Source organism: Ascaphus truei, chromosome 1 (genome assembly GCF_040206685.1).
Source record: "Ascaphus truei isolate aAscTru1 chromosome 1, aAscTru1.hap1, whole genome shotgun sequence".
Classification (NCBI taxonomy): Eukaryota; Metazoa; Chordata; class Amphibia; order Anura; family Ascaphidae; genus Ascaphus; species Ascaphus truei.
Genome location: NC_134483.1, coordinates 402,940,302 through 402,952,624, shown reverse-complemented (window position 1 = coordinate 402,952,624; position 12,323 = coordinate 402,940,302). Strand labels below are relative to the sequence as shown.

Here is a 12,323-nt window from a genome sequence, read left to right as displayed (position 1 = left end):
GTCTCTAGTATTACTGTAGGGATTGATTCAACTGAAGAGAATAATGCCCAGGAAGTGGATGTTTCTTCTCCTATAGAAAAAACATGACGCTGTCTAACTAACATACTCAAAGGGGGCATTAGCTTTGTGAATATGTGTTTGTTTATATATGTATATTGATGGTCTTACTGTGTCGGTGCTGCTGTGTCTCTGTAATCTGTTTATGAGGATACATGTATGTCTGGGTACATATCCTTGACTGTCTGTATGTATGTCAGTGCACACCAGAGTATTTCTGAGTGGATGCATGTCTGGACATGTGTATGTACACCATTGTGGGATTCCTAGTTAATCTAAGGCCATGTCCATAGATGGACAGGCCGTGCTGAGGCGTGCGGACGCTCCGCGCTGAGCCCCTGCATCCTCAATGAGGATGCCTTGAGAGGGGGCTCACGCGAGCGTCCGCAGGCGTGCTCAGGAGTTGGAGGTCAGCCGAGCCCCAAGCTGTTTTTCAGCGCGCTGTCGGCTGAAACCCTCCAATCGCAGCACACCAGCGTCAACATCACGGCGCCGTGACGTAGGCGCCGTGACATTGACGTCAGTGCGTCGCGGGCGATTGGCCCAGCGACGCACTGACCCCGCCTCCAACCACCTCCCCCAGGCTACCTTCGCGCACGCTGGCTCGCCTGCAAGTCCGTGCAATCGCGCTAACTGATGCAGGCGAGCCTCAGCGTTAGCGCGCCTCCGCTCTCCCCAAACATCTATGGCCCAGGCCTAAGGGGTTATAAAGGATTTAAAGAGTTAACTCCGAATAATGGCCCTTGGATAGTATGTTGCAAAGTGACCTGGCGGGTGCCAGGCCATACCTCATTTTAGAATGTGCTGGATGGGTCACCTGGTCTAGGGTGACTCAGCAGAGGATAAGCTCCGCCCCTTTTCTGCCCAGAGAAAGGGGTAGGGGGAAAGGTCATAAATAGGAGGGGACAAGAACTCCAACCTCAGATCCCCGGAGGAACCAGAAGAGGGGGTCTCACCTGTATATATGTACACTGTTTTGTAGTTTGATAACTATGGTAGTTTCCAGAAAGGGAAATGTCACTATCAATGTTAGGGTCCCCCTATATGACAAGAAGAGATAGCAAGGCACTCCCCTATAGGCTCCTCAGTGATAACGCCTTAGAGTATCGCTCCATTGCTGCCAGAGAGATAGGTCCGCAGCTGCCCTCAACTCAATTTGTGTGTATCCTCAAGCATGATGGCACCCTGCCAACAGGTCCCAGTGGATATGCACTGCCATATTGTGTGTGCGCGAGCATACGCGAAGGTTCGCGCATGCGCAGAAGCGGCGGATGGATAGACAGGGGCATTACTGGTTGCGCATGCGCAGGGCACCCCGCAGCAGCCATTAGAGTCGTGCATGCGCAGAGTCCTATGCGCCTGCGGCCCCAATGTTAATTAAGCAGCAGAGAGACTACAACTCCCATGATGCTTAGGGAGAAGCTGCCAGGTGACGAATGATAACCAATAGGATGGCTGGATTGCTCCTGAAGGGAGGAAAGAGTACTGCATGCTGGTACAGGAAACCGAGAGTCAAGACCTGGACCCTGAAGGTGCAGGTAGTGTCCATGGAGCTGTGCTCCAGGGACTAGGCCAGAGGTAACCCCCAAGAGCCCAGTTAGTCCCCTGAGCCACAGTATAAGTATTCTTTGTGTATGATATAGGGAACGGCCTTAAGATAGGGACTCTTTCCACTATAGCAATAGAGAGAGAGAGAGAGAGATATGCTGCCGGACATAGCCTGAAGGACAGTGCAGCTTGATAGCAGGAAGAGTATCTGGACTCCATAGTAGAGACTGCAACCCAAAGGATCATCCGGCTGGGGGTCCCTCCCCAGAGGAGTCAGGCAGCGGAGTCATCCAAGCAAGGAGCAGCACACCGTGCAGCAGGACCCCGTCGCGGAGCTGCTGATTGTTGCTGATTATCCTGGTCTGGACTGGGACCAGGTAGGTATTATAAGTGCACCACCGGGCCCCAACACTCACATTATTGCTTGTGGACACTCAGGGGTTAAGTGCCCAGGCACATTGCTACTGAAAGGACAAAGGGTGATGCAATGAGTGACATGTGGGGTGATGCAATGATTGACATGTGGGGTGATGCAATGAGTTACATGTGGGGTGATGCAATGAGATATATAAAGAAGTTATATTCAATGCGTAGTAAATACTGTTCTTATCCTACTGTGTTTGTATTTACTGTGTATGTTGGTTCTGGTGAGGGAACACTCCCACCACGCTGGGATCCCTCATCAATGGAGGCGCTGCACCGTCTATAAGTATACCCCAGGCTCCCAGTGGCGGAGGTTCAGGCCTCCTGTTAGCCACACAGGTGAAAGCAGCATGCGTAGTTTTAGTACACCGGGGGAACAAAGGCTACACATGTATAAAGATGTATGTCGGTGTTTGTTTAAATCTGTGTCTGTCTGCATAATGGCATGACGGTGTTGGCATAAGTAGTTGTATATATGTGGGGGTGGGGGGTTCTCTTTATCTGTGAGGGGGACAGTAGGCTCATATGGGAAAAATGGGCAACAAAAGTGACAGTTGCTTCAGAAGGACGAAGGAAGGGAAAGTGAAAGGATATGTAGGGATGTCCTGGTTTGCCTCTCTACCTCCGCTGCAGGGTGCCTCTTAAGGCAGCGTTCGGATGTTCTGCGGCAGCCCGGCAGCACAGGGCACCGCCATGTTGTTGCGCAATAGTCAGGCGCGACTGTCAGAGCGGAGAGAGTTTGCGCATGCGCAGTGCAAAGCGCGCGAACGGCGGGCCAATGACAGGGAGGCTTTGCATTACACTATAACCCCCAGGAGCCTCAGCGAAGTCACCTGGCGCCAGGGAGTGAATAGGATTGGAGGGATTGCTGACAGGCAGGAAAGGGAAGCGTGGGGGAGCGACCACGCTAGTCACAGGGCACCGGAGGAGCAAGGGGAGAGGTAGTGTGTGTGTGTAGGGGGTCAGTGACCTACCTGCATAGGCCAGATTCCCCCTTAGGCCCCAGTGTATTCCCTGAGTCACCATAAGCTTGTGGTGCTGTAGGGACGCCCTCTATAAGTAGTGACACCTAGTCACTTACTGCATAGACAGATAGGGACACAGTGTTGCGGAGCTGCGTTGGTGACAGTCGTTTGGGCCCAAGCTGCTGGACATCATCCACTCGTGAGAGACTGCGTTGGATCGGCGGATCCTTTTCGAAGTTTGTTGCCGGTCACCGTAGTGACCGGAAGGTATTTTATAAGTGCACCAACACCGGTACCAACAGACGCTGATCCCGCCTTTGGGGGGGAGGACTCTTTGGGGAAACTGGGTTGAGTGACCAAAGGACTGAGCCTATACATATATATTTCATATGGACACGGTGTGGGGTGCACGCGGTGACGGGGAAGTGACATTTCTCTTTAGGAGAGTGGCCGAGCCACAGGTGTTGTATTGCATGTCATTCGGTTAATGCCATACCCTTTGTGTGTTATTACTTATAGCTATAAGATAAGGTTATACCAATGCGTATTAGTAAACCGTTACAATCTGACGTGTGTTACCATTGTTCTTGCCTAGGGGAATCTCACTTATTGGGGATCCTGGGTAAGGTGAGGCACTGCCAAGAGTATTACTATTACCCCAGGCTCCCAGTTAGCAGAGACCCAGATCTCGCTGAGCCGCAGGTGTGTACAGTACCAGTAGTCACTCTAGAGCAGCAGGAAAGAGGGTTACAGATATGCTGAACAATTTTGAGAAAGTTTTTAGTTCATTCCAAACACAATTGTTTTGTTTTTATGAATATATATATGAGCCATGCCTGGTTTTGGCTACCAGTCTGCCTTCCCTGTCATGTAAGCCCTGGTAACAGTGCAGGCAGTGACAGGACCAATCCTGGGGTTTCCCCACAGAGCAGCTCCCTTGAGTGACAGGGGAGGAGGTGGGACTAGGGCTGGGCTCTGCCCAATCCTGGGTTCAGACCTGGTACCTTCCTCCTTTGTACTTAAGGGGCTGCACCACTAAATTGTTTCAGTTGTCTCTACCCTTGAGAGACAGGTAATCACTACAGGGGTGTAGCTGGCATTTGCACCCACTGTCCACTCCCCTTGGAGAGTGAGAGTGATACCATTCCCCTGGTTCTGCTAGAGAACCAGGGAAGAGTAAGGACTGCTTCAGGTGCCTTTGGCCTGGAGTGGACATCCAGGGACCATCCAGAGGTTGGGAGTCTGTATTATACTGTGCTGAAGCAGAGGACTGTTTCTATTACTGTGTATGCAGAGGAAAAATAAAGAGGTTCCAGTTAATATACTCCTGCCTAGTGTGCAATCTGTCTGGTTGGAGTGGAGTAATTCTTCTGCAGGAGTATGCCTTCATACATCTGGAGCCTGCAGCAGATGGAGGCTCTGTACCGTCAGAGATAAAGACCAGTGATGTACCCCAGAAGCCTGTCCAGACGTCCCCAACACCACCGGCGGACCACTCAGCATCCTGTGAGCCAACAGGTAGTCAAAACTACATACCATGTAATGGCAGAATCTCCCAGAGGGTGGGGGAAACAGTGTTACATTTGGTGGTGCTGCTGAGATCACCAGGACAGGCTTTTAGCGAAGCAAAGCAGCAAGCTATGAGGTATGCTTCCAGAAGGAGGACTGAAGAAGCAATGGAGGCTAGATGTAACTCTAAGGGAGCTGCAGCCTAGGCTGACCTAAAGGGCAAACTGTGTGGAGACAGAGGGCTATTGCTGGTTCTGAGTCACCCTGAGGGCTGGCAGGTGTACTGTATGATGTCTAAAGGGGGGGGGGGGTTTGGCTGGCAGGGCCCCTGAAACTCCTGGAGAGGGTCTGCAATGTCAATGCCACAGCAGGGTGGTGTAAGGTATCGCTAAGTAGTGTCTGAGGAGGGGTGCTTGATCTGCAGTTGCCATGAACCTCTGCTGGAGGAACTACCAGGATATCACTAGTCGTCAATGCACGAGGACCCACAGGAGTACTCACTATGGACTGTGATCGAGTACAGCCTACTGGGAAAGAGCTTTGGGGTACATATACTCCCAGATAGTTGGCTAAACCATGTGCTGTCGTGGTTCAAGAAGAGCGGGTTCCCATGGGAATCACGGAGACCGCGTGGTTTGGGACTTTATTGCACTCAAAATGGTGGTTCCCTCACAAGGGAATGCACCTCGTGAATATTGTGACCCAAGATGGTGGTTCCCGCCAAAACTGGAAACCGCGTGTATATTTTGCAAAAGAAATGCATGCTTTCTCCTTGCACAGTTCTGCAGAGGCTCAGCGCGAAAGCTGGAGCTGCGCCCACCTGCTGTGAGTGGTCTAGCGTGCAGCCAGAGCCACGACCTACAACAGTGTGCCCCTACTCTAAACTCCACCGAAGGAGGGGGCACTGTATCAACCAATCCTGAAAGATTGCCTATCCCAGGGGAGGAGCTGGATACAAACTGCCGCACCCTCAGTTCTTCGGAGCCTGCAAGGAGCAAGTCTAACAGCACTCTTGCCCTTGTGTGTCAAGCCAAGTCTAGCGATGGTAAGTTGCAACTTCTCACACTATAGGTTGCCAGGAGGCTTCCTAGTGGTGGAAGTCGACGGAAAGCAGTACCTAAAGTGCATCTGCCTCAGACGTAACTTCCCCGGTGGGCATGTTAGCATGACCGCGGTGCAGGGCCGCCTTCCTGAAGCCGGCGCTGATGCGGCCTAAGACCTTTGCGGCTCAAGATGCGGCCAACCCATCGACCTGGGTGGCCGAGACGACAACTACTACTACCTCAACAGCGGAGGATCCAGGAGGCCCGTGTGCCCTAGTTTCTGAGCCGGAACCAATTCAAGACGACCAACCGGGTAAGGTAATGGCCCGGGGTGAGGAGGGGCCGCTGCCGTTTTGTTCTGCTCAATCCTGGGTTCAGACCTGGTACTTTCCTACGTTGTACTTAAGGGACTGCACCACTAAATTGTTTCAGTTGTCTCTATCCTTGAGAGAGACAGGTAATCACTACAGGGGTGTAGCTGGCATTGGCACCCACTGTCCACTCCCCTTGAGGAGTGAGAGTGATACCATTCCCCTGGTAGTCAACCAGGGAAGAGTAAGGACTGCTTCAGGTGCCTTTGGCCTGGAGTGGACATCCAGGGACCATCCAGAGGTTGGGAGTCTGTATTATATTGTGCTGAAGCAGAGGACTGTTTCTATTACTGTGTATGTAGAGGAAAAATAAAGAGGTTCCAGTTAATATACTCCTGCCTAGTGTGCAATCTGTCTGGTTGGAGTGGAGTAATTCTTCTGCAGGAGTATGCCTTCATACATCTGGAGCCTGCAGCAGATGGAGGCTCTGTACCGTCAGAGATAAAGACCAGTGATGTACCCCAGAAGCCTATCCAGACGTCCCCAACACCACCGGCGGACCACTCAGCATCCTGTGAGCCAACAGGTAGTCAGCACTACACACCATGTAATGGCAGGATCTCCCAGAGGGTGGAGGAAACAGCGTTACATACGTGTGTGTATATATATATATATATATATATATATATATTGTAAAACAAATATAATCACTGCGCTTCTCCATGTAAAGAGCATGCAGCTAGTGAAGGAAATGGCCATACAAATGTGCAAAACAGAAAGTGAATCCCTGCGCTTCTCCCATAGGGATAGCAATCAATGGGGAATAAATATATATATATATGTATGGTGTAAATATCTATAAGAAAAAAGGAGACTTTTGGTATACATCCTTTGATCAAATAATGCCAAGCCTGCTAACCACGTCAAGGTAAGTCTCTTTAGCAGGTCCCTACGCTAAATGCATACTAGTGTTATGTGAAATAAGCCCAGAAGGGGTTAAAATATCAAAGCATATGCTTGTATAACCTAGTGCAATTAAAAACTGGTATATACCAGTACAGATACTCACATGTAAGTGAAGTGAAATAAGGGGACCTTGCTAGGAGATTATATACCTAGAAGAGGAGGGGCTGGCCTGCCACAAACTGCTCAATAAGCAGTTGCAGGTGATTGGCTAAATATATTCAATTACACCATAGTAGTGTTGCCCTCTAGGAGCGTGCTGCAAAGGATTAAAATCGGCCCAACAAATAATGTAAAACAAATATAATCACTGCGCTTCTCCATGTAAAGAGCATGCAGCTAGTGAAGGAAATGGCCATACAAATGTGCAAAACAGAAAGTGAATCCCTGCGCTTCTCCCATAGGGATAGCAATCAATGGGGAATAAATATATATATATATATGTATGGTGTAAATATCTATAAGAAAAAAGGAGACTTTTGGTATACATCCTTTGATCAAATAATGCCAAGCCTGCTAACCACGTCAAGGTAAGTCTCTTTAGCAGGTCCCTACGCTAAATGCATACTAGTGTTATGTGAAATAAGCCCAGAAGGGGTTAAAATATCAAAGCATATGCTTGTATAACCTAGTGCAATTAAAAACTGGTATATACCAGTACAGATACTCACATGTATGTGAAGTGGAATAAGGGGACCTTGCTAGGAGATTATATACCTAGAAGAGGAGGGGCATTATTTGTTGGGCCGATTTTAATCCTTTGCAGCACGCTCCTAGAGGGCAACACTACTATGGTGTAATTGAATATATTTAGCCAATCACCTGCAACTGCTTATTGAGCAGTTTGTGGCAGGCCAGCCCCTCCTCTTCTAGGTATATAATCTCCTAGCAAGGTCCCCTTATTTCACTTCACTTACATGTGAGTATCTGTACTGGTATATACCAGTTTTTAATTGCACTAGGTTATACAAGCATATGCTTTGATATTTTAACCCCTTCTGGGCTTATTTCACATAACACTAGTATGCATTTAGCGTAGGGACCTGCTAAAGAGACTTACCTTGACGTGGTTAGCAGGCTTGGCATTATTTGATCAAAGGATGTATACCAAAAGTCTCCTTTTTTCTTATAGATATTTACACCATACATATATATATATATTTATTCCCCATTGATTGCTATCCCTATGGGAGAAGCGCAGGGATTCACTTTCTGTTTTGCATATATATATATATATATATATATATATATATATATATATATATATATATATATATATAACAAAAGAATAGGCACACCATATAGCAAAAAAGTATTTTATTGGCTCAACATTTAACGGGTTAATCTTACAACATCCATTTAGATAAGAGGCAAAGAAAAATTAGATATATGTTCTACAGAGTTTTTTGCACTGTTTTACTATGTCTCTCTCTCTCCACCCCACATGACACTCTCTCTTCCCATGTCACTCTCTCTCCACCATGTCACTCTCTCTCTCCGCCATGTCACTCTCTGTTTCCGCCATGACACTCTCTCTGCCATGTCTCTCTCTCTCCGCCATGACACTCTCTCTCCGTCATGACACTCTCTATCTCCGCCATGACACTCTCTCTCTCTCCGCCATGTCACTCTCTCTCTCCGCCATGACACACTATCTCTCTCCGCCATGTCACTCTCTCTCTCTCCGCCATGTCACCCTCTCCCGCCATGTCACTCTCTCTCCCCCTGCCATGTCACTCTGTCTCCCCCTGCCATGTCACTCTCTCCCCCTGCCATGTCACTCTCTCCCCCTGCCATGTCACCCTCTCCCCGCCATGTCACTCTCTCTCTGCCATGTCACTCTCTCCCCCTGCCATGTCACTCTCCCTCTCCCTGCCATGTCACTCTCTCTCTCCCTGCCATGTCACTCTCTCTCTCCCTGCCATGTCCCTCTCTTTCCACCTGCCATGTCACTCTCTCCCCCTGCCATGTCACTCTCTTCCCCTGCCATGTCACTCTCTCTCTCCCTGCCATGTCACTCTCTCTCCCTGCCATGTCACTCTCTCCCCCTGCCATGTCCCTCTCTATCCCCCTGCCATGTCACTCTCTCCCCCTGCCATGTCACTCTCTTCCCCTGCCATGTCACTCTCTCTCCTCCTGCCTTGTCACTCTTGCCTCCCCTTCCCCCGTAGGCCCTTGAAGTGTATCATGTTGCCTGCCAATGCTTTACGGTACCACCCTACAATTATTAGTTATTTCTGGAATCTTTTTTTCTTCACGCTTTAAGCAATCCCCATAAAATCAAACTGAAGAAAGGAGGGTGAGGTGGTAGTAAATCTCTTTGGCTTGTACATGTATGATATTAACCACCCTTCCATACGCTCTTAGGTATGTGCAGTAGACTTGAACATTTTTTTTCAAGTTATTTATATGCAGATTTATGTAGTTGTAATAATAATTTCTTACCTTATCTGAACCACAGCTCAATGATGTCACTGTAGTTAACCCCGCTACTGCCAGAGTGGCCTGCAATGCGCTGTAAAACATGCTGTAGATTGAATGGAGGAGGTGGTATTACAAATGCACATAATACCACATTTGACACATTTGACAAGGAGAAAAACATAAATTTTTAAATAGTTTCAGATATAAACCTTGCACGTGGACTTCTAAAAACAAACAGGAGCCTTTTTCATATAGCAAGAGAGCTCTTCAAACAATTCCCATTGTGGTGCAATAAAATCTATCGTAATGCTCACAGAACAGTCAAATCAAAACACTGGGTAAGGATATATTCATAAAAGTGAAATAAGCATGATTCTGCATATCACACTTTGAACCTAATGGGAACAATAATGTGTTTTAGATTTTTACTAACATTTTAGACTAATTCAATTTATTGTAATCAATTTCCATAAAGCACTGACCTTACTGTAGATCTCTTAGAGCAAACTGAATAAAAACAGATGCTAAAGACACAGACGGTTTTAGAGTGTTGGAAATCCTTGCCTTGCTCAAACATCCTTTCCTGGTGACAGATCTGATCATCCCGGCAAGGTTTACATTTCAAAGATCTGGCTGCCCTGTAGGGGATTGATCAGAAGCACTGAGATAGATGACAGTTTTGCTTCCAGTTTGGTAAATCAACATTGATTAGGACTAGAGACAGAGATTAGGTGATCCTAAAGTTAATCCCCTTCAATAAAAGAGAAGCCTTTGAGGCATAGGTTGAAAGCACTCCATTCTAAAAGGGTTAATTAAAACTGAAATTTGACACAGAAATGAAGAAAAGGGCTGGGAGTCAGAAGGGTATGAGAGAATGTCATTGAATGCTAAGATCATACTGATCGAACTGTGAATGCTCCTATTGGGGAGATTTTCAACATGTAATGGAAGAAAATAAAAATATATATTATAGGCTTATTAACTGTGCATGCAATGTCTTGTTTATAATGTATACCCTGTTCACTTAAGTAACTGTGTATTTGTAACCATGTATTATTTGTCTTAACTCTTTGCCCAGGACATACTTGAAAACGAGAGGTAACTCTCAATGTATTACTTCCTGGTAAAACATTTTATAAATAAATAAGTAGAAATACTGTATTGGCAGAAAGCAGACAATTATACAATTGTGTGATAAGCACAAGAAGACTTCCTAATAAATACAGAGACTTGGGTAAGTATGATTAGAGGTAGAGCACACAAATATAACAGATGTTTTACAGTCAATTATGGAATGAAATACCCTACTATTTTTAATTTAACTAGTATTTAATAGCATTACACTGTAGTGTGAATAGTGTATAACTATTGTGATAGCCACTAGCAAATAAAATGTCTCTAAAGACAAACAAAGTTCTAGTAGCTATTTTGGTCCCCTGGGAAATGTAGATTTTAAAGTACTTTAAATAATCCAACATGATAATTATTCAAAAATTATAGCATACAGAGCTTTTAAAATCGCACAGGTTTCACCAATGCATTGTTATTTAGTCCCCAGTAACGTTATTTTATTTTTTGTGTGGTCTGGCTAAAAAAAATATGTTAGTGTTACTGTATTAGACAAAAGTCACACATACAATAAACATAGATTTACAAAGTTGGATTTACATACAGTAGGGTTGACAAAAGAACATAAGGACAAGAAAAAATGATAGTCGCTCCATGTTCCCGTTTTCCTCATAACTGCGATCCGCGGCAAGCTGAGTCACAAGTGGATGCAAAATCCTTTGGCATATTGACCTGAGGGGAGGCACATTCAAATGACTCTTCTAGAAACTATTTAATGACACCATGATCAATCTGAGAGTTTAATATACAGCCCCTCTATGTGGATGAGGCCAAACCAAGTTCAGTACATACCAACTGATTGTTGAAACCACCTACCTGCACCGTACAATGGCTGGAGTCATTTGGCATATCACAGAGAGAATGAAATGCAGACACACACATTTTCCACTGAGACACAAGCACTGCGTGCATTTCAGTTTATTTTCAGCAAATGTCCTTTATTCGTGGAGAAGAGCTGTCATTTAAAACTTGAACATACTGCAGTCTGGTATATGAATTATGAAATAGACACAAATTCTGACAAGAGTTAATTTGTCAACAAGGCCGACAGGCTAGAGCTGTAAGATAGGTTTCAATTCAACAAATAAGTACAATGTGGCTTATCTCAATTTATATTCAAATAAAATTGTGTCAATATTTGTACAGCAGTGGTTTTCATCTTTTTTTGGTTGAGGAACCCTAGAATTTTATTGTGAAATTCTGCGGAACCCCAACCTTCTCTAATAGTGCGTCTGAGATCAGATGCATTGTAAGGAATCCCCAACCCTCTCTAAAAGCGCGTCTGAGATGAGATGCATTGTAATGACCCCCAACCCTCTTCAATAGCCTGTCTGAGATCAGATACATTGTAAATTCTTCTGTATTTGGTACAATTTTCAAATGACTTGTACATTGCAGGGATCCCTTTAGAGATGCCCAGGGAACCCAAAAGGTTCAAAGGAACCACCTGTTAAAAAACACTACTGTACTGTAGTTTTCCTGAGTGCTTTTTGGGGAGACTAAGAGTTACTGTAGCAGGCACCAAGACCCAGATTTACTGAAGGGCGCTAAACTTTAGCACATCTTAGCTTCCAGTTAAGTGAATGTGAGTGTACGCATGGTGAAGCTTAGCACCCTTTAGTGAATCTGGGCTAAACGGGGAAGTATAAAGATACTTACTTGAAAACGATGTGTCCAATTTAAAGGCAGATAACAGCCCAAACACCCTAATACCACACCTACCACAAGTAAAAGAGGGATTTGAGCAGCAGTGGTACAGCTAAACACTGTTAATGATTATTCTGCTATGTCCTACTGAGTTGGTTCACGTGCTGCCTTCCCTCTTATACTATGTGTGCTGTCCATCAGCTAGAGACAACTGTTCTGTCACAAGAAGGGTCATGCCCCTGACACCCAGGAAAGCTCTTCTGGCTACAAACAATACCGGGTGCTCAACCGATTGTCAATCCTGT

At 46.1% G+C, this 12,323-nt stretch overlaps 1 protein-coding gene across 1 annotated transcript in view; it reads right to left on the bottom strand.

The window, feature by feature from the left end:
- LOC142502090 (lecithin retinol acyltransferase-like) overlaps positions 1 to 12,323 on the bottom strand; it is a 52,805-nt gene that overhangs the window by 34,079 nt on the left and 6,403 nt on the right. The gene's annotated exons all lie outside the window — the stretch shown is intronic.